Here is a 19,322-nt window from a genome sequence, read left to right on the forward strand (position 1 = left end):
TTCCTCACTCTAAAATTCCACACCCCAATGAAGCACTTGCCTGACTTTCAGAGAGGACAGCAATATTAACAGTAGATGTAGCAGACCTTAACGATCATGGGATTTAGGTGGTGAATATGGAAATTTACTATTTTTGAAAATTATTTTTTTTTAATTTAAAATTTTTGTTTATTTTAATTACAGTTGACATTCAATTATTATTTTGTATTAGTTTCAGGTGTACAGTGTAGTGGTTAGACATTTATATAATTTGTGAAGTGATCCCTCCATAATCCAGTACCCACCTGGCTCCATACATGGTTATTACAATTATTGACTATAGTCCCTATGCTGTCCTTTCACATCCCTGTGACACTTTTATAACTCTCAATTTGTACTTCTTAATCCCTTCGTCTTTTTCACCCAGTTCCTCAACCCCCATCCCATCTGGCAGCCATCAGGTTTATTCTCAGTGTCTCTGATCTGTTTCTGTTCTTTGTTTTATAGATTTCCACATAGAAGTGAAACCATATGGTATGTGCCTTCCTCTGTCCTGGCTTATTTCACTTAGCACAATACTCTCTAGGGCAGTGATGGCGAACCTATGACACGCGTGTCAGAGGTGACACGCGAACTCAGTTTTTTGGTTGATTTATCTTTGTTAAATGGCATTTAAATATATAAAATAAATATCAAAAATATAAGTCTTTGTTTTACGATGGTGGCAAAGATCAAAAAATTTCTATAGGTGACACGGCACCAGAGTTAAGTTAGGGTTTTTCAAAATGCTGGCACGCCGAGCTCAAAAGGTTCGCCATCACTGCTCTAGGTCCATCCACATTGTTGCAAATGGTAAGACTATTCTTTTTTATGGCCGAGTAATATTCCCTTGTATATAAGAGATCAAAGACCTAATTAAATAGAGATGTCCACGTGTGTGGACCGAAGGACATGCATTTAATAAAATCAGTCATGTTGCACATGAGCTGAAAGTGGAGTCGATCCAACACTATCCTGCTAATAATAACATCGGAGGTGTAATCATGGCAGGGGGTGACCGAGACAGGGTAGAGGGATGATGATTAAAAGCCATGGAGAAGACGGGGTGTTGGGTGAGTCCTCAAGTCGAGGTTGGACGGTAAAGAATATGAACCTGGAACGAGGGGAAAGTGACCAATGGCAGGCCACTTTTCCATCGGCAGTAGTAACCAGTGTCCTGTCCGTGTAAGTAAATAAATACCTTCTAAAGTGTGGAAATATAATTATTCTCCGATTTTAAATTCTCGACCCCTGGCACGCACATCACCTTGGGGTTAATTTTCTAATGAATCAAAAGAGCATTTGCATTTTAATGTGCATCTTATAATTGCTGACACTCTCAACTGGTTTTAATGATCTACGCCAAGAGTTTTCATAAACCCGGTCATCCGTACAACGTCTGCTTTCCCTGTTTAGATGTTATTTATGATATTACCGTGGTAACAGGCACCATCTAAAACAATGTCAACTGCAATCCCCAAACAGTGATGAGTGTCTCACTGTGCTAGAATTTAAAATTCCCTCAAGCACTCTTAGAGGGACAAATATCAGTTTAAGATTTTCTGAGCGGTACCCAAGCAGCAGACTGAAATAGATATGGCACTCTGACTTTTTATGCTCTTCCCTTTAATAATATAAAATGATATAAGACTCAAGCTCATCTGCCTTGAAGGGTAGACATCCATCGAGCTCTCTCCACAGTGGTCCGCCGTGTTTTCTGTGAGATCAAGGTAAACAGTGGCCCCGAAGGTACATCAGCATCCCCGTCAGAGCTCCGTGGATTTATGGGAGCCCAACGACCCTGGATGTCGGCTACCCTTCTGTTTTATGAGCTCAGAGAGATACAATCTCATCCACAGCACAAGCCTGGCGTCCTGCAGAAGGCTCCTCAATGCTGCTCCATAGCATCGCTAGAGTGTTTAAAAGCCTGATGTGGTTTCCTAGGAATAATAGTACAAATTATTAAAGTTCCCGCTTACAGTAACTAACTGGCCAGTAAGGACAGACCCTGGCCAACTGGAAAAAGGAAAAAAACAACAAAACCTTCCAGTGCTGGCACTTAAGTTGGAGTTAGGCAGAGAGAAGCAAGGAGAGATATCCTAAAAACTGTTTCTTTCCTCATTCTCTGCTTCAACTTAAAAAAAAATATTTTTATTGATTTGAGAGAGGAAGGGAGAGGGAGAGGGAGAGGGAGAGGGAGAGGGAGAGGGAGAGGGAGAGGGAGAGGGAGAGAGAGAGAGAGAGAGAGAGAGAGAGAGAGAGAGAGGTCAATGATGAGAATCATTGATCGGTTGCCTCCTGCACGCCCCACACTGGGGATCGAGCCCACAACCTGGGCATGTGCCCTTGACCGGGAATGGAACCGTGACCTCCTGGTTCATAGGTCGGCGCTCAACCACTGAGCCACACGGGCTGGCTGCTTGAGCTTTTTAACATTCACTCTCTTCTTAGGATTAATCTTTATATCCCTTTCTCTCCGTTGGCATATAAAGAACCTACTTTTCAAACATTTCCACGAGCAAAACCCTGCAAAGCATCTACTGTTTGATGCCAAGGTCAAATGCCCTTGGTGCAATTGTTACTTCCAATGACTGAAACGTTGGAAATGACAGAGATGATGTGCTTCTGCTTCCGCGCTGGTGCTGTCGCAGTGAAAGGCAAAGGTTTAGCATTTCAACCTGCAGTCTGCCGCCCGTCCGTCCTCCATCAGACCCGCTCAGGGTATTCCTGACTTAGCCCGTGGGAAGATCGTGTCCTTCTCAACAACAAAGGATCTCACCTCATCACCTAAAAGACCCACGGAAGTGGCAGGGAAGTGCGGCAGTACCTAGAACCATGAGCAAAGAATTAGGCCAAAGTCTCCATGGTGGTTAAAAGTTGTGGCTCTGGCCGTAACCAGTTTGGCTCAGTGGATAGAGCATCGGCCTGCGCACCGAAGCGTCCCAGGTTTGATTCCGGTCAAGGGCCTGTACCTTGGTTGCGGGCACATCCCCAGTAGAGGGTGTGCAGGAGGCAGCTGATCGATGTTTCTCTCTCATCGATGTTTCTAACTCTCTATCCCTCTCTCTTCCTCTCTGTAAAAAAATCAATAAAAAAATATTTTTTTTAAAAAATGGCTCTGGCTGCAGTATTTGTACCTGATCATAGGAATCACCTCATAGAAGCAGGGTCTCAGCAGTAGATTTCTTTTCTTTTTTTAAAATATATTTTATTGATTTTTTTTACAGAGAGAGAGAGAGAGAGAGAGAGAGAGAGAGAGAGAGAGAGAGAGAGAGAATTGCGCCAATCCAAGTCATTAACACGTCAGACCCTTGGGAGATCTTCGCATTTTTGCAGGCCTGGCATGTGACAGAAAGATCCCATGGAAGGCTCAGAGAAGATCCTTACACAATTTCAAGACATACTTTTTTTTTCTTAATCCTCACTTAAATCAATGGATATTTTGCCACTGATTTTTATTTATTTTTTAAAGTATATTTTTATTGATTTCAGAGATGAGGGGAGAGGGAGAGAGAGATGGAAACATCAATGATGTGAGAGAATCACTGATCGGCTGTCTCCTGCACGCCCCACACTGGAGGTCAAGTCTGAAAACCAGGAATGTGCCCTTGACCGGGATCAAACCTGGACCCCTTCAATCCACAGGCTGACACTCTGAGCCAAACCAGCCAGGGCTCCATTGATTTTTAGAGAGAGTGGAAAGGAAGGGGAGAGACACAGAGAGAGAAACGTCGATGTAAGAGACACACATCAGTTGGTTGCTTCCCACCGGGGCCAGGATGGAGTCTGCAACTGAGGTACGTGCCCTTGACCGGACTGGAACCCGGAACTTTTCAGTCCGCGGGCCAACACTCTATCGACTGAGCCAAACCAGCTAGGGCTCCAGACATACTTTTAACTAGGATCAATGTTGTCCAAAATTCCAACAGGAAACGTTGGAGGTGCTGAGCCCCCTCACTCGCAGGGATCAACTGAGGGAGATGATACCACTAGGGGGAGCTGGCCTGAGCACTGAGCAGCAGGTGGAGTGGCAGCCTACCAAGGTTCCTCCCAGGATTCCATTTCTAGCCATTTCCTTCCCCACAAAGCTAAACCTTCCCCAATAATCAACTCCCAAGCTGGAGAACAAGACTGTGCATGATCCTCATCTGCATTCCTCACACGCTTAGCGCTGTGCTCTGCACACAGTACGGGCTCAATACATGTTTGTGAACTGACTGAGAAAAGCTATAAGAAGTGTCACTATGCTGAAGGTTGTCTCAGCACGAGTAGCGAGAATGTAGGTGAAAAGAAAGAACTAAACTGCACGCGTCCAACGTAAACACGATCAAATCCAATTTGTGTTGGAAAGAGATGTTGGCACTCACACCTCACATGGCTTGGGAATGCTTCCAAATGAACTGCACTCTGGTCAAAAACACGGGACACACTTAACACCTTTCGTACCGCTCACGAGCTTTCTTGTGTTTCGTGGGCCATCTGTTAAGGACTGCTCACGTTTTTCACGCCCATGGAAAAAGGAGCGAATCTAGATACTTATGTAAATTTTGTTTGGTCCCTCTTCATAGAGGAAAATGTTTTACGCAGTACCATACGTTAAAAAAGTACTAGGAACTTTGTTTAATTGTTTTTGTAAATAAAAATGTTATAATTATTGAAAAACAACACCTAAAGTGCAACATGATCTGTAGTTATGATGATTTAAATAATGTGCAGTTTGCCCAAAAATGTGCGGTCCCTGGCGTATGTCTTAGAGATTTCTATGCAGTACGAAATGTGTTAAGAAAATGCCGGATATGTAACATTAGCTCAGCCTATTCATTCTTCCCTAGAAGAAAAAGCCATATTACTAGGGAATAAAGCCATATTCTGTCTCAAAAACATCTACTCTAATAAAAGAGAAAGATGCAAATTGACTGTACCTTCACAATGCCCCACCAGCCAATCAGGAGCGAGTATGCAAATTAACCCAGCAAAGATGGCGGGTTAATTTGCATACGCAGGCGCCGAGCGGCAGGTGGGACACTTGTGTTGTCGCCATGGCGTTCCACACCACCCCAGCCGCTCCGAGCCTCTGGGCAGCATGGTAAGGCAGACCCAATCTTGCACGAATCTTCATGCACTGGGCCTCTAGTGTATGAATAATCATGAAACAGAAAAAACTCTTCTTAGTTAATTTAAACTCTTATCTCTGGGCCTGGGGGTGGAGGGAAGGGGAGGATGGGGTGGGCGAGCAATGGAGGCTAAAATGTAAAAAAAAAAAAATTAGTTGATGATCATGGCTTGGCCAATATAACTAAATGTCCAATATTGAGGCTTAATGAAGGACAAAATGAAGAACCTCATGGTACTTGAAAGCAAGCTTGTTTAAAGACCTCAGTTGTAGGAAGAATAAACATGTAGTTCCTAATCTTTGGGACCCTACAATTGAGGTAAGAGTAGAATTCAGTTTTAACTACATTTATCAAACACCTACTGTATACAAAGTCTGCTTATATCTGCAATGAACACAGGGGTGTGTATATTTTTTTGAATTAGTGTTTTCAGATTTTTTTCAGATATATTCCCATAAGTGGAATTGCTGGGTCATCAGGCAGTTCCATTTTTAATTTTTTGAGGACCCTCCATACTGTTTCTCCATAGTGGCTGCGCCAATCTGCACTCCTCCCAACAGTGCCCAGGAGCTCCCTTTTCTCTGCACCCTCACCGAGACTTGTTTGTTGATTTATTGAAAAAAGTGAGCCTGGCCAACGTGGCTCAGTGGTTGAGCGTCAACCTATGAACCAGGAGGTCACGGTTCAATTCCTGGTCAGGGCACGTGCCCAGGTTTCAGGATCAATCCCCCGTGTGAGGGCGCGCAGGAGGCAGCCAATCAATGATTCTCTCTCATCATTGATGTTTCTATCTCCCTCTCCCTCTCCCTTCCTCTCTGAAATCAATAAAAATACATTTAAAAAGAAAAAGGTGAGGGGATTGAGAAGTACGGATGGGCAGTTAGTAAACAGTCTCAGGCAGGTAAAGTACAGACAGGAAATATAGTCAGTAATATTGTAATAACCATGTACGGGGCAAGGTGGGTAGTACTGGAAATATCGGAGGGAACATTTTGTGAAGTACATGACTGTCTAAGCACTAAGCTGTACACTGGACACAAAATTAATACAAAATAATACTGAATGTCAACTGGAACTGAAAAACATAAAAATTAAAAGAAATATTTTAAAAGGGGGAAGGAAGGGGCATATTTGTTTTCCATATAGAATATTCTCCGACACAGGCTTCAGCCTGTCACAGCTCTGTTTTTCTTCATGTTTTACAGCCCTCCCTACCATCGATGTTGCTGAGAAAATGAATGAAGGATTTCAAGTCCATTCATGCTGGGAGAATGGTATGGAATACATTTCAGGAGCAAGGTTAGTCAGAGATGTTTGTGACAGGGTAACTGTAGGATTTGATTTACATAAACTTGAGAATGAGTGAAACAAATAGAATTATTCATGGTTTCGTAGTGCCCATCACAAGACAGAACAATACACGTAAGACTTTTCTTTTTTGCAAAAATCTTCACCATGTTGACCTTCCCTGCATTAATCAAAAATTTTACAAAGAGCTGTTTTTATTTTTTAAAAAATCTTTATTGTTGAGAGTATTACATATGCCCCCATATTTCCCCCCCCATTGACCTCTTCTAGTCCTGCCCCTCGCCCAATGCTTTCACCACCCTATTGTCTGTGTCCATGGGTTATGCATATATGCATAGAAGTTCACAAACAGCTGTTTTAAAAAATGTAAGATGTCTTGTAAAAAGATGGAAAAACAAAGAGTAATAAGGAAAATGATTATAGATGTTGAGGTAGCTCTGTCTATAGAACAAAAAAGAAAGTAATTTAAAATATGAATAGACGAAGCATAAGGTCCCCTAATTTATAGAATACCAATTTATGGGAAGCGTTACAGTATTAATTCATTATTTAACTGGCTAGAGAGAAAGAAACAATTTGATTGGTGCTATTCTACACAATATGGGTTTATTCTAGTAAAGCTATATTTTTATTTACTATGCCCACCATGAGAAAAATTTCCCCATACACCAGTATATTTTATTCTTTAACATCCAAGCTCATTTTTTCCCCTTCTAATATTTGAGCATGTACAAGAGGCAGTTTCCCTCAAAAGTGACAAATAGCACTGCATACGGTAATCAGTGAGTATGGGAAGGCTGGCAACTGTGGGGCGAATGTAATTCCCGACGTACAAAGTAATAACATTATACGACGCCTAGCAGGTGGAGGCAGAGTCCTCTAAGATCCATAAACCATGGCAGGCGTTGCAAGCCAATGACAACAGCTGTAAATTACACAGTGAGGGTACCACCTACAGCAGAGACCAGTAAAGGCTCCGTGCTTCCACCATTTCTTTAAAAAAATAAAGATTTTTATTGATTTCAGAGAGGAAGGGAGAGGGAGAGAGAGAGACAGAAACATCAATGATGAGAGAGAACCACTGATCGGCTGCCTCCTGTACGTCCCCTACTGGGGATCGAACCTGCAACTCAGGCATGTTCCCTGACCGGTAATCCAACCCGGAACCTTTCAGTTCATGGGTCGATGCTCAACCACTGACTCAAGCTGGCCGGGCTCTTTTCCCCCATTTAAAGGAGTAAATCTGATGAACAGACATTCCTCGATGTTCTTGGTAGTTTTCCTTCTCTTGTCAAAACAGAAAAAAAATCTAAGCCGTAAAGATGGGGGACCAGGGAGGAAAGTCACTGTAACCGGAATAAAACCACCGAATCCCTCTTTGTTCTAGAGCAGCGGTTCTCAACCTGTGGGTCGCGACCCCTTTGGGGGTCGAACGACCCTTTCACAGGGGTCGCCTAAGACCATCGGAAAACACATATATATAATTACATATTGTTTTTGTGATGGATCACTAGGCTTTAATTATGTTCAATTTGTCACTATGAAAATACATCCTGCATATCAGATATTTACATGACGATTCATAACAGTAGCAACATTACAGTGATGAAGTAGCAACGAAAATAATGTTATGGCTGGGGCTCACCACAACATGAGGAACTGTATTAAAGGGTCGCGGCATCAGGAAGGTTGAGAACCACCCTTCTAGAAAATGAACTTCTCTGGAGCTGAAATGGTGGATGTTCTGTCCTAGAAACTTTCAGAAACTTCCAAATACCTTTCTTCTGATTGTCCCCATGGAAGCAGACACTGCATCCTCACAGCCTTGAGGGAAGAGGAGGTGCCACAAAAAGGTGGCCCAAGAAACACCTAGTTTCGTCGGACACAGTGAGCACTGAAGAATAAATGCGATCTGGTGGGTTATAGAAACAAAAGCCGAAATCACTCCCGATTTCGCCACCAACTGTCTTGGCCGAGAATCCGATCGCAGTCTCACATTCTGCTCCAGGAGGACCCAGCTAGTCTCTGGCTAGAAAAATAGCTCCCCCCCTCTCCCACTGTTTATCGTAAGACAAACGTTATTCTAGTAGGTACAGTCACAAGTGAGCCATGGTTGGAAAAGGGGGTGAGGGTGTCCGCCCTATTTACAAACTCCTTTAAATGACTGATCTGATCAAGCAAGTCTCCTATCTGTGCAAAATGTCACGTTATCTTTGCCCAGGTGGCATGGCTCAGTGAACACTGACCCCTGAACCAAGAGGTCACCTGTTCGATTCCTGGTCAGGGCCCAGGCCCAGGTTGTGGGCTCCATCCCTAGTAGGGGGCGTGCAGGAGGCAGCCAACTGATGTTTCCATCTATCTTTCTCCCTTCCCCTCTCTCTAAAAATCAATAAAAACATCTTTTTATTAAAAAAGTCACATTATCTTTAAAATTCGGAAGCATAATACACGGGCTCATTTATTCAGCTCTTCAATTGCAGGTTATCTGTTCATTAAATGTCACACTGAACCTAAGCCCTCTAACTTCTGTTTTCCCCAGTGCTTTACGATCTCAAATTGTCATTCTACAACAGGGTGAAAAATTGTGGAATGAACTTTCAGTTGTGCAAACCTTTAATTGTACTTATTTGATTTTTAAAAAATATGTTTTTACTGATTTCAGAGAGAGGGAGGAAGAGAGAGAGAGAGAGAGAGATGATGGGAGAGAATCATTGATCAGCTGCCTCCTGCAAGCCCCCTACTGGTGATCAAGTCTGCAACCCAGGCATGTGCCCTGACCAGGAATCGAACCATGACCTCCTGGTTCTAAGGACAATGCTCAATCACCGAGCCACACTGGCTGGCCACCATTGCACTGATTTTAAGTGTATAATTTAAAAATATATATATTTTATTGATTTTTCATAGAGAGGGAGAGAGATAGAGTTAGAAACATCGATGAGAGAGAAATATCGATCAGCTGCCTCCTGCACACCTCCTACTGGGGATGTTCCTGTAACCAAGGTACTTGCCCTTGGCCGGAATCGAACCTGGGACCTTTCAGTCCACAGGCCGACGCTCTATCCACTGAGCCAAACCGGTTAGGGCGTAGTGTATAATTTTAGAAGCAGCAGCAGAGAAAAGGATTAGAGGGGAAGAAGCCATGATAATAAACATGTACGTGGGTAAAACAGGAGATGTTGGGAGTGTGACAAAGAAATGGCCAAACTATCCACTGTGTTGGGGGTCAGCAGTCACCCCCTCTGTGATGGAAAGCGAGGCATCCAGGCCAAGGTTCTCGCCAACCTGTCTCGGGCGCAGGCAGCCACCATCCTCTGTGATGGACGTGGTCCCGCCCGACCAGATGACATTTCACGGTGCCTTCACCCCTTGGCCTCAAGCCAGGGCTTTGCAAGTGACAGCCCAAAGGTGAACGGCCACGAGAAAGTCATCCGCTGAGAAATAAGATGTCATGAATAATATGCAGGCGAAAAGGGAAACTTGATCTTGAAAAGGTTCAAATAACCCTCAAAGCCAAATTGAATTTCCTTTGAAGCCGGTCCAACGTTCACATCTGCCGAACGCAGCTTAATAACTCCGGTTTGGCAGATGTTTGCCTTTAACGCAGGAGCGAGAACGCACTTTCTGGAAATACTTTAACCCACGGAAAAGCACACCAGCAGCCGAAGTTTCACTGCGGGTTCTGGAAACAAGACTGGAAATGTTCTTCCCACATTTACCAACATGGCAGCAGATATCAGGAACATCACGGGAAAACTGTATAAAATATTTTTGTTGTTCTTCTAATTACCACTTTTACTTCTTTTTAAAAAATATATATATATTATTGATTTTTTACAGAGAGGAAGGGAGAGGGATAGAGAGTTAGAAACATCGATGAGAGAGAAACATCGATCAGCCGCCTCCTGCAGACCTCCTACTGGGGATGTGCCCGCAACCAAGGTACATGCCCTTGACCGGAATCGAACCTGGGACCTTTCAGTCCGCAGGCCGATGCTCCATCCACTGAGCCAAACCGGTTAGGGCCACTTTTACTTCTTGTCATGAGTACCTTCCCAATGGCATCTAAATCATTGTGGTTTTTTTTTTTTTTTTTTTTTTTATATTCAGGATCAATCAAGGCTGCTGCATCTTTAAATCACCATGAGGATTTGTTCCCAAAGTAAAATTTACTTCCTAATAATTCTGGAGGCTACAAGTCCAATATCAAGGTGCTGGAAAATTTGATTCCCAGTGAGGGCTCTCTTCCTGGCTTGCAGACGGCCACCTTCTTGCTGTGTCCTCCCATGGCTGAGAGAAATGGTTCTGTCTCTTCTTCTTCATGATTGGCTGCCTCCTGCACGCCCCATGCTGGTGACTGAGCCTGCAACCCAGGCATATGCCCTGACCGGGAATCTAACGGCGACCTCCTGGTTAATAGGTCGATGCTCAACCACTGAGCCGCTCCGGCTGGGCTCTGCTTCTTCTTATAGGGGCACTACAGCCATCCTGGGAGCCCACCCTCATGACTTCATCTCTAAACCTAAGGACCTCCAAAAGGTCCCAGCTCCCAATACCATCGCATTGGGGATTAGGATTTCAGTATATGAATGTAGGTGAGACAAGAATATTCAGTCCATAACACCCCAAAAATGACCACGAATCATCATGTGATGAACCGCCACTTGGTTCCTGTCCTGGTGGCTGGCTGGGTTCTCACTGCAGACTCTCTGTCCCTTGCTACAATGGGGTCCCTGTGCTGAACTACCCCGGACCAAAGCGTGGTGGTGGTGGGCACATGTGTGACTGTCCCATTTGAGTTTGGAGAGGGGTCCCCTTCATTGAGCCCTAGTCAGTTGTTGGTTCTAGATCAGCGGTTCTCAACTTGCGGGTCGTGACCCCTTTGGGGGTCAAACGGCCCTTTCACAGGGGTCGCCCAAGACCATGGGAAAACACATCTATAACCACATATTGTTTTTGTGATTAATCACTATGCTTTAATTATGTTCAATTTGTCACAATGAAAAGACATCCTGCATATCAGATATTTACATGACGATTCATAACAGTAGCAACATTACAGTGATGAAGTAGCCACGAAAATAATGTTATGGTTGGGGGTCCCCACAACATGAGGAACTGTATTACAGGGTCGCGGCATTAGGAAGGTTGAGAACCACTGTTCTAGATGAACTCTCCGATGGCAACCGCCCCCTTGCTTGCCCTTCCGCAGCTCCAGAGGGCGCCTCTGAGGCTGGGCGTCTGTGCTCACTGCTCATCACCTGGGCTGTCTCAAGAGGCAGGTCGTGTACCTGGGCCCACCCGCAAGCTGGCCACGAGCTCACACCCACGCCCTGAAGAAGGCTACCTGTTTCCCAAAGACGTGAACTTTTGGCCGAAAAGTTGCTCCACAAAATGAGCCTGGGTCATCCCCCAGATGAATGCCAAGCGGGTTCTTCCCACCCTGAAGAACACGCCTGTTTGTGAAAGGGTTGTGTGGCCCTCTTATAAGACAGGGCCACAACGGAAGCTGCCAATGCAGGGGATTCCTCGTGAAGTGTGAGGGGCCACGTGATAATACGGGCGGGGCCTCGCCCCCATCTGCCTGGCCCCCGTGCCCCTGCTCAGTGCCCAATGGCACAGGGTATGTCTCTAGAAATCTGTCGTCCACGCTGAAGCTTAAGACCACCGACCATCTCTGAGACCTTTATCAACAAGACACGCGGGTTTCAGTACAACCACAGAGGAGCAAATGGTCTCTGTGTCCAGGGTGACCCCAGGCAAAGGCCCCTGGCATGAAGCCCAGCGGGCTGCTGAGTGTGGCGCCCCCTGGAGTACCACAGCAAAGGAGGGCAGGGCTGACAAAGGCCACACTCCTGGGCCTTTGGGTCCGTTCTTCCCAATGAGATCAGCGGTACAGAAAACCCAAACAGCAGTCCCCTAGGGCCGTGGTTGGCAAACTGCGGCTCGCGAGCCACATGCGGCTCTTTGGCCCCTTGAGTGTGGCTCTTCCTAAGCCTTAGGAGTACCCTAATGAAGTTCATAACAATGTACCTACCTAGATAGTTTAAGTTGAAAAAATTTGGCTCTCCAAAGAAATTTCAATCGCTGTACCGTTGATATTTGGCTCTGTTGACGAATGAGTTTGCCGACCACTGCCCTAGGAGGAAAGCCACGGTTTTTTTTTTTTAAAAAAAGCCCAAGAGACCAAAGGCAGGCTTTTAACAAGAAAGCGTGGCCACTGAAAACAAGACTGAGATACAAGCTTGGGATGTTTCGCATTTAAAACTAATCCCACGCTAAATGGTGCCAACTTGACATTGTGCCCGTCTCATCCCCATGTCAGTGTTTCTGTGGCAGATGGCACGGAGCAAAATGACCCAAAAATGTCAATTCTTTTTTTCTTACAATAAACGGAAGCTATCAACGCTCACAAAAGAAACCGAGAGCCCATATTCGTTAGGAATCCAGCAGTACCTTCAATTTCGAATTCTTGCCCCCAATACAGAGGGTTTTAAAGTAACATGGTCTCTTTAACTTTTTTAGTTGGTTTTGGGGGAGAAGAAGATATGGGCACCCTTGCGAGTTCTCTTTCTCTGAAGCAACCACCCTTACCAGGCTGTGGTGTGCCCCAGAATACATATTTAATCCAGAATAGAGATGTATTCATGTTTGTGCTGTCCCCTTTTCATGGAAATAGAGCAACATAAACCCATTATTCTGCACCTTAGATTTCCTAATTAATATGCTGAGGATACTGGTCTATATTTATAGTTTCACATATTCACTCAACAAACATGTATTGAACACCGTCTATTTGCAAGGCCCGGATCCTGATGTTACCATGTTGCAAGGAAGGCTAAAATGAGAACAAAGGAATTACCTCTCTCCACTCCAACTTCACTTCACAAGGGTTAATTCAAACTAAAAAAAAATCATACGATCTGCCAACTTTATTTAAGTCCTATGGTAAGTCAATTATATTTTCCCTTTGATCTTTAAAGGCATCAAAAAGTACAAGATCCAGCATGGCTCAGTGGTTGAGCATCGACCTATGAACCAGGAGGTCACGGTTCGATTCCCCGTCAGGGCACATGCCTGGGTTATGGGCTCAATCCCCACTGGGGGACGTGCAGGAGGCAGCCGATCAATGATTCTCCCTCATCATTGATGTTTCTATCAATGGTTCATGCATTGAAGCTCAACCACTGAGCGAGGCTGGCCAGGCTACACAAAGATCGACTGATGTAACTTTACATCAATGGGATTTTTTTGCTTCTTTTTAGAACACAAATGAAGGAGGGTATATAAAGCTTAAAAATAAGTATGTCCTGCCCTAATCGGTTTGGCTCAGTGGATAGAGCATCGGCCTGCGGACTCAAGGGTCCCAGGTTCAATTCCGGTCAAGGGCATGTACCTTGGTTGCGGGCACACCCCCAGGAGGGAGTGTGTAGGAGGCAGCTGATCAATGTTTCTAACTCTTTATCCCTCTCACTTCCTCTCTGTAAAAAAAATCAATAAAATATATATTTTTAAAAAGTATGTTCTATTCTTTGAGCTGGGTGTTAATTACAAGACTGTACATTGTGCAGAAATGTGAGCTGCACAATTATGATTTATGCACTTTTTCAGTTTGTATGTTATATTTGAATAAAAATATTATACTGAAAACTCCTTGATTTAAGTAAATCAGTACCTCAAGCAAATGAAGAAGAGGGTCAGGGAGAGGAAGCATATACCATTTTGATGTAGTCTTTAATTTTAGCTATCTTAAAAAATTTATCCATTATTTGCTAATGCACTTTCACACAAACTTAATAGGCAATTCTAAGTCCTAGACAAGGTAAATGGTATTTTTTTTCTTCAACTTAATTAAACATAAATAATAAACACAGTGTTGCAAAGGATCTCTATGCTAAGTGAACACAAACTGGGGAAGTTTTAGGTATATTAAAGTATAGCCTTCTGTTGCTATGACAACACACCCACACTGATGAGCCACTCGTCCTATGAGCTAATTAATCAGCCATAGTGTTCATAAGAAACATTATGCTACGAGAAATAAGCCAGTCAGAGAGAGACAAACATCACATGAGCTCATTGACATGTGGAATCTAATGGACAAAATAAAATGACCAACAAAATAGGTCCAGAGACATGAATGAATGGAACAGACTGACAGATCTCAGAGGGGGAGGGGGATGGGAGGATGGGAAGAGATCAACTAAAGAACGTATATGCATAGCACATGGACACAGACAATAGGGTGGTGAAGGCCTGGGGTGGGGCAGGGCTGGGTGGAGGGGGGGGATGGGGGACATCTGTAATACTAACAATAAAAAAATAAATTAAAAAAATAAACGTTAAAATCAGATAGAGCATAACAGCTAGTGTAAAAGTGAGATTTATTAAGCACACACAGGTGTACTTTCCCCCCTTTCTATCAGAGATTTTATCCATTCCCTAAAACACTTCTATACATGTTTTACTATATTTTAATTTCACGGCTGAAACTAAAATAAACACGGTAATTAAACAAATGAGGACATTAATCCAAGAACTTTTGTAACAAAGGCTATACATCCACAGCAAACTTCAAACTCCAAACACCAAATTTTCCGAACTAGAGCTGCCCTTCTAGGGTGGGGTCACAAGGGAGGCTGACTCAAGGCGATACATTTTGGGGGGTCTGAACCCTTCCTAGAGCCAAAAGCAGATGCCCACAGCCAAGTCCTTAGGGGCCAACGACCTCTGGGCACATGATTCACACATTGGGTTGCTAAATGCAAAGAGCAAGACGAGAGGAGATGACAGAGAGAGGCAAACACTAATGGGTACCTGAGAATGCCAATGAATACGGAGTGTTGAAGCAAGAACAGGAAAGGGAGGGGAGAGTGAGCTTGATCTATTATAAGCTCAGCTGGAGGGACTTCCGGAGGAGTCTGATGTTATACCATGTCCACGTTCACGGGGTGGGGGGTGGGGGGTACTTAAAGTTGCAGTGAAGGTCACCAACCTGAATTATATCATTTCTCCTGCAATCCTCTGAGCATCTCCCAGAGATTCCATCCATCTTGAACCTAGTTCATTCCCAGGTCAACCAGCTAATTAGTTTCTTCTAGTTCATTCCTAGGTCTTCCATCTGTCACATTGATTTTACAATCAACCTTATGCTTCATCAGCAACGACGTCAATGGATGCCTTTTATCCATCATCCCTACATACTAGGTCTGGGTCTTCTCACCCAATGCGACCTGTCCAGCATCCATCAGGAGTCATCGGTACCCATGAGGCCGACTAATGGGATGGAAATTTGAACCGAGTTCATATTTGCTTAGTTTTGCACTTCCTTGAGCCCATGCAGTATGATTCCTTCACCGGAGACCACAGAAAAATGAACGAGGGAGGCTATTCATCTTTATGATATTGCTGCTATGAGCAATTTATAATTTTTAATGCCCTTGACACCATCTTCAAGGAGAAACTCAAAGACACCAACACATTCAACCCCCTAAAATTGTCACCACACAAGCCCCTTTCTTGACAATCAGTATTTCACCCATCCTAATGAATATAATTACTCACCCCTTTATTCTATGTGCTGCGTTCCAAAAGTCACCTCCCTAACGTAACAAGAGACACTTTGCTCTCATCACGTGGGAAATCCCAAGGGTCTTAGGAGCTCTGTGCCAGAAACAGGACCAAGGCCAATATATATGTCATGTCATAAATCACAGCATCACACTGAGCAAATGCCAGGGCACCAATGCAGGTGACATCAAGAAGGAAGAACACACCTGACTTAGGAGCAGACTGGACATGAGGAGGGAAGAGACACATCCAAGACTGGAAGTTGTTGAGGCTGCGACATGGGAGATTTGGCCTGGCTTCCCTTCACTGTATCTTCGAAGGCTATGTGGTGAGGCAGTTTAAGAAGCCAGGGCATGCCCTAACCCAGTGGTCAGCAAACTGCAGCTCTCGAGCCACATGCGGCTCTTTGGCCCCTTGAGTGTGGCTCTTCCACAAAATACCGACTTCTGTGCATGGGCCACGAAGTTTCAATCCCACTGTAACGTGCGCGCCCACACGTGGTATTTTGTGGAAGAGTCACACTCAAGGGGCCAAAGAGCCTCATGTGGCTCACGAGCCGCAGTCTGCCGACCACTGCTCTAACCGGTTTGGCTCAGTGGATAGAGCGTCGGCCTGTGGACTGAAAGGTCCCAGGTTCGATTCCGATCAAGGGCAAGTACCTTGGTTGCGGGCACATCCCCAGTAGAGGGTGTGTAGGAGGCAGCTAATCGATGTTTCTCTCTCATCGATGTTTCTAACTCTCTATTCCTCTCCCTTCCTCTCTTTAAAAAATCAATAAAATATATTTTTTTTAAAAATAAAAAAATAAAAATAAAAGAAGCCAGGGCCCCACCCTGGCACTCTCTCTCACCAGCTGTGTGTCCTTAGGAAAGTACTTAACGTCTCTGTGCCTTGCCTCAGTACAATCAGGATGATGATCATTATAACAACAATAACAGCAGCAACAACAACATCATCTGCCTAAAAGGAAGCATGAAGATTACGAAAGTGATTAAAACATAGCACTGATGTCCTACATATTTACAAAATATTATTGGAAAACATCGAGGCATTTCCTTGGCTTTGGAACAATTTAAAGCTGTTAGTAGCCATGCAGTGTGGGTTTCCTTATTTGCAATGCTTTCGCATTTGTAGTTTAAAAAATAAAAAATAAAGCCACCCTAGGCCAGAGCCCACGTCACACTGGCCATCTGGTATACCACCCAGCAGGCCCCACCTTGCTGACTCTCACGAGGTCCAGGGGTTGACACACAGTGAGCGCCTTTGCTCTGGGAAGGTAACTGACCGCATTTGCCAGATGAGAAGCAGATAGGGTTCCTTCGCATCATGGGGGGACCTTAGAGCAAGTCGAACCCGTAGATGCACTCCCCTTGCAGTCAAAGGCTGGTTTGCCAGCCCCCTGCTTTCTGGACGGGGTTCCGGCTCGGAGGGAAGATGAACACAGTTCCCTTTGCAAAAGCCAGCTGGGCAGGATGTCTTCCCTGCCCAAGTGTTATCATCCTAGTGTCTGCGTTTGGGAAGAGCTGGTGCAGACCAAAGCTTTGGTTTTAATGTACAATTGGATAACGTCTTCCTGTTCTCTAAACAGTCATGAGTCAAAGAGCCAGAGGATGGCCTGGAAGCAGGCAGCTTGCAGTCACATTCCTCCCCCCCGCCCACCACCACCATTTTTTGGTCATCCTCTCGGTCCCCACGGTCCCTCCCCTGGACTCAGAAGGAAGCGGGCTCCTTTGAAAATCTAAACACGTTCATAGCACGCTGTGCTATTGCATCTATGTGCCCCAGCCCCCGATCGCCTCCTGGTATTTCTCCCTGACCGCTGTGCAAGGCTGTCTGTCACTAGGCCCTAGATGGTGTGGCTCAGTGGACAGAGTGTCGGCCTGCATACTGAAGGGTCCCAGGTTCGATTCTGGTCAAGGGCACATGCCCAGGTTGTGGGCTCTATCCCCAGTGTGGGGCGTGTAGGAAGCAGCCGATCAGTGATTCTCTCTCATCGTTGATGTTTCTCTCTCTCTCTCTCGCTCTCCCTTCCTCTCTGAAATCAATAAAAAAATATATTTTTAAAAAAGAAAAGAAAGAGCCCTGACCGGTTTGGCTCAGTGGATAGAGCGTCAGCCTGCAGACTCAAGAGTCCCAGGTTCGATTCCCGTCAAGGGCATGTACCTTGGTTGCGGGCACATCCCAAGTGGGGGGTGTGCAGGAGGCAGCTGACCAATGTTTCTCTCTCATCGATATTTCTAACTCTCTATCCCTCTCCCTTCCTCTCTGTAAAAAAATTCAATAAAATATATAAAAAAATTATTAAAAAAAAAAAAGAAAGAAAGAAAAAAGACTGCCACTGGCCTTAAGCTTGTGCCCACGCTGAAAGTGTGCTGGCAGGGGTTCTCTGGGCATTTCAGCCCCATGCTTTCTAATCCTTAAAGGAATGTTCTCAGGCTATTGAGGCGAAGAAAAGAATGATTATGCCTTCCCAGCACGAAGGAGCCCATGAACCCTCAGGCTGGGGAAGTGATTCCCCCCCCCCCCCCCCCCCCCCGTCCTGCTGGTTCAGGAGAAATAAGTGCCTTTAATGTGACTTCTCCACAGGCCAGAGGCACGTCTATAATGGAGGAGATGCCGAAACAGTAGCAGAGCTCAGTGAAGGGGGGGGGGGGTGGACCCTGTCCCTCATCTTTGCAGCTTCTTTCCCGGGGTCTCCCAGCCGCTGACGGGTGCCCGGGTGGACGAGGAGGTCAGGAACTGAACCAAGATGCTCTCGTCCACAGGCCCCCCGTGGCCCTTCTCCGAGTGGCTGGGCAGGCCGACCCACTTCTATAAATGCCCACACTCCCCTCATCAGCGCTCTCCATTCATCGGGATTATAAACGGAACAATTGTTTCCCATACATCAGCTGTGCCGTCAAACACGTGTATATCAGGCGCACTGGCTACCCAGTGATGGGTTCTATTTTCCCCTAAATGTTATGCAATATTATTACCTTCATCCCTGACTCCTTACAGAAAACATTCAGTGGCTTCACTTGTTAGAAGGGGTCTTCTTCCTCCCGCCCCTCCCCGTGGCACAGGTGATGGAGAAAAGTCACACGGAGCTGAGACCGTGAACTGGGCACACGGTCATGTCCACGGCCAATCCTAACGCCCCCTCCAAGGACCTCACATGTCCACAAGGTGCACCTGCGCCAGCCAGGTTTGCTCTGCACAGGGAATCCGACAAACTTCCTCCCAACAAAGTCACACAACACTTTCCTGCACAATGTGGGCTCTTGTCACTTCTGCTTGCAAATGACAGGCTTTTAAAAATATATATATTTC

At 45.1% G+C, this 19,322-nt stretch overlaps 1 protein-coding gene across 2 annotated transcripts in view; it reads right to left on the reverse strand.

Annotated features, from left to right (window-relative positions):
• PLD5 (phospholipase D family member 5) overlaps window positions 1-19,322 on the reverse strand; it is a gene marked incomplete at its 5' end in the record, with an annotated part of 172,983 nt that overhangs the window by 105,441 nt on the left and 48,220 nt on the right. The gene's annotated exons all lie outside the window — the stretch shown is intronic.

This window comes from Myotis nattereri, assembly GCF_964212035.1.
Source record: "Myotis nattereri genome assembly, chromosome: 20".
Classification (NCBI taxonomy): Eukaryota; Metazoa; Chordata; class Mammalia; order Chiroptera; family Vespertilionidae; genus Myotis; species Myotis nattereri.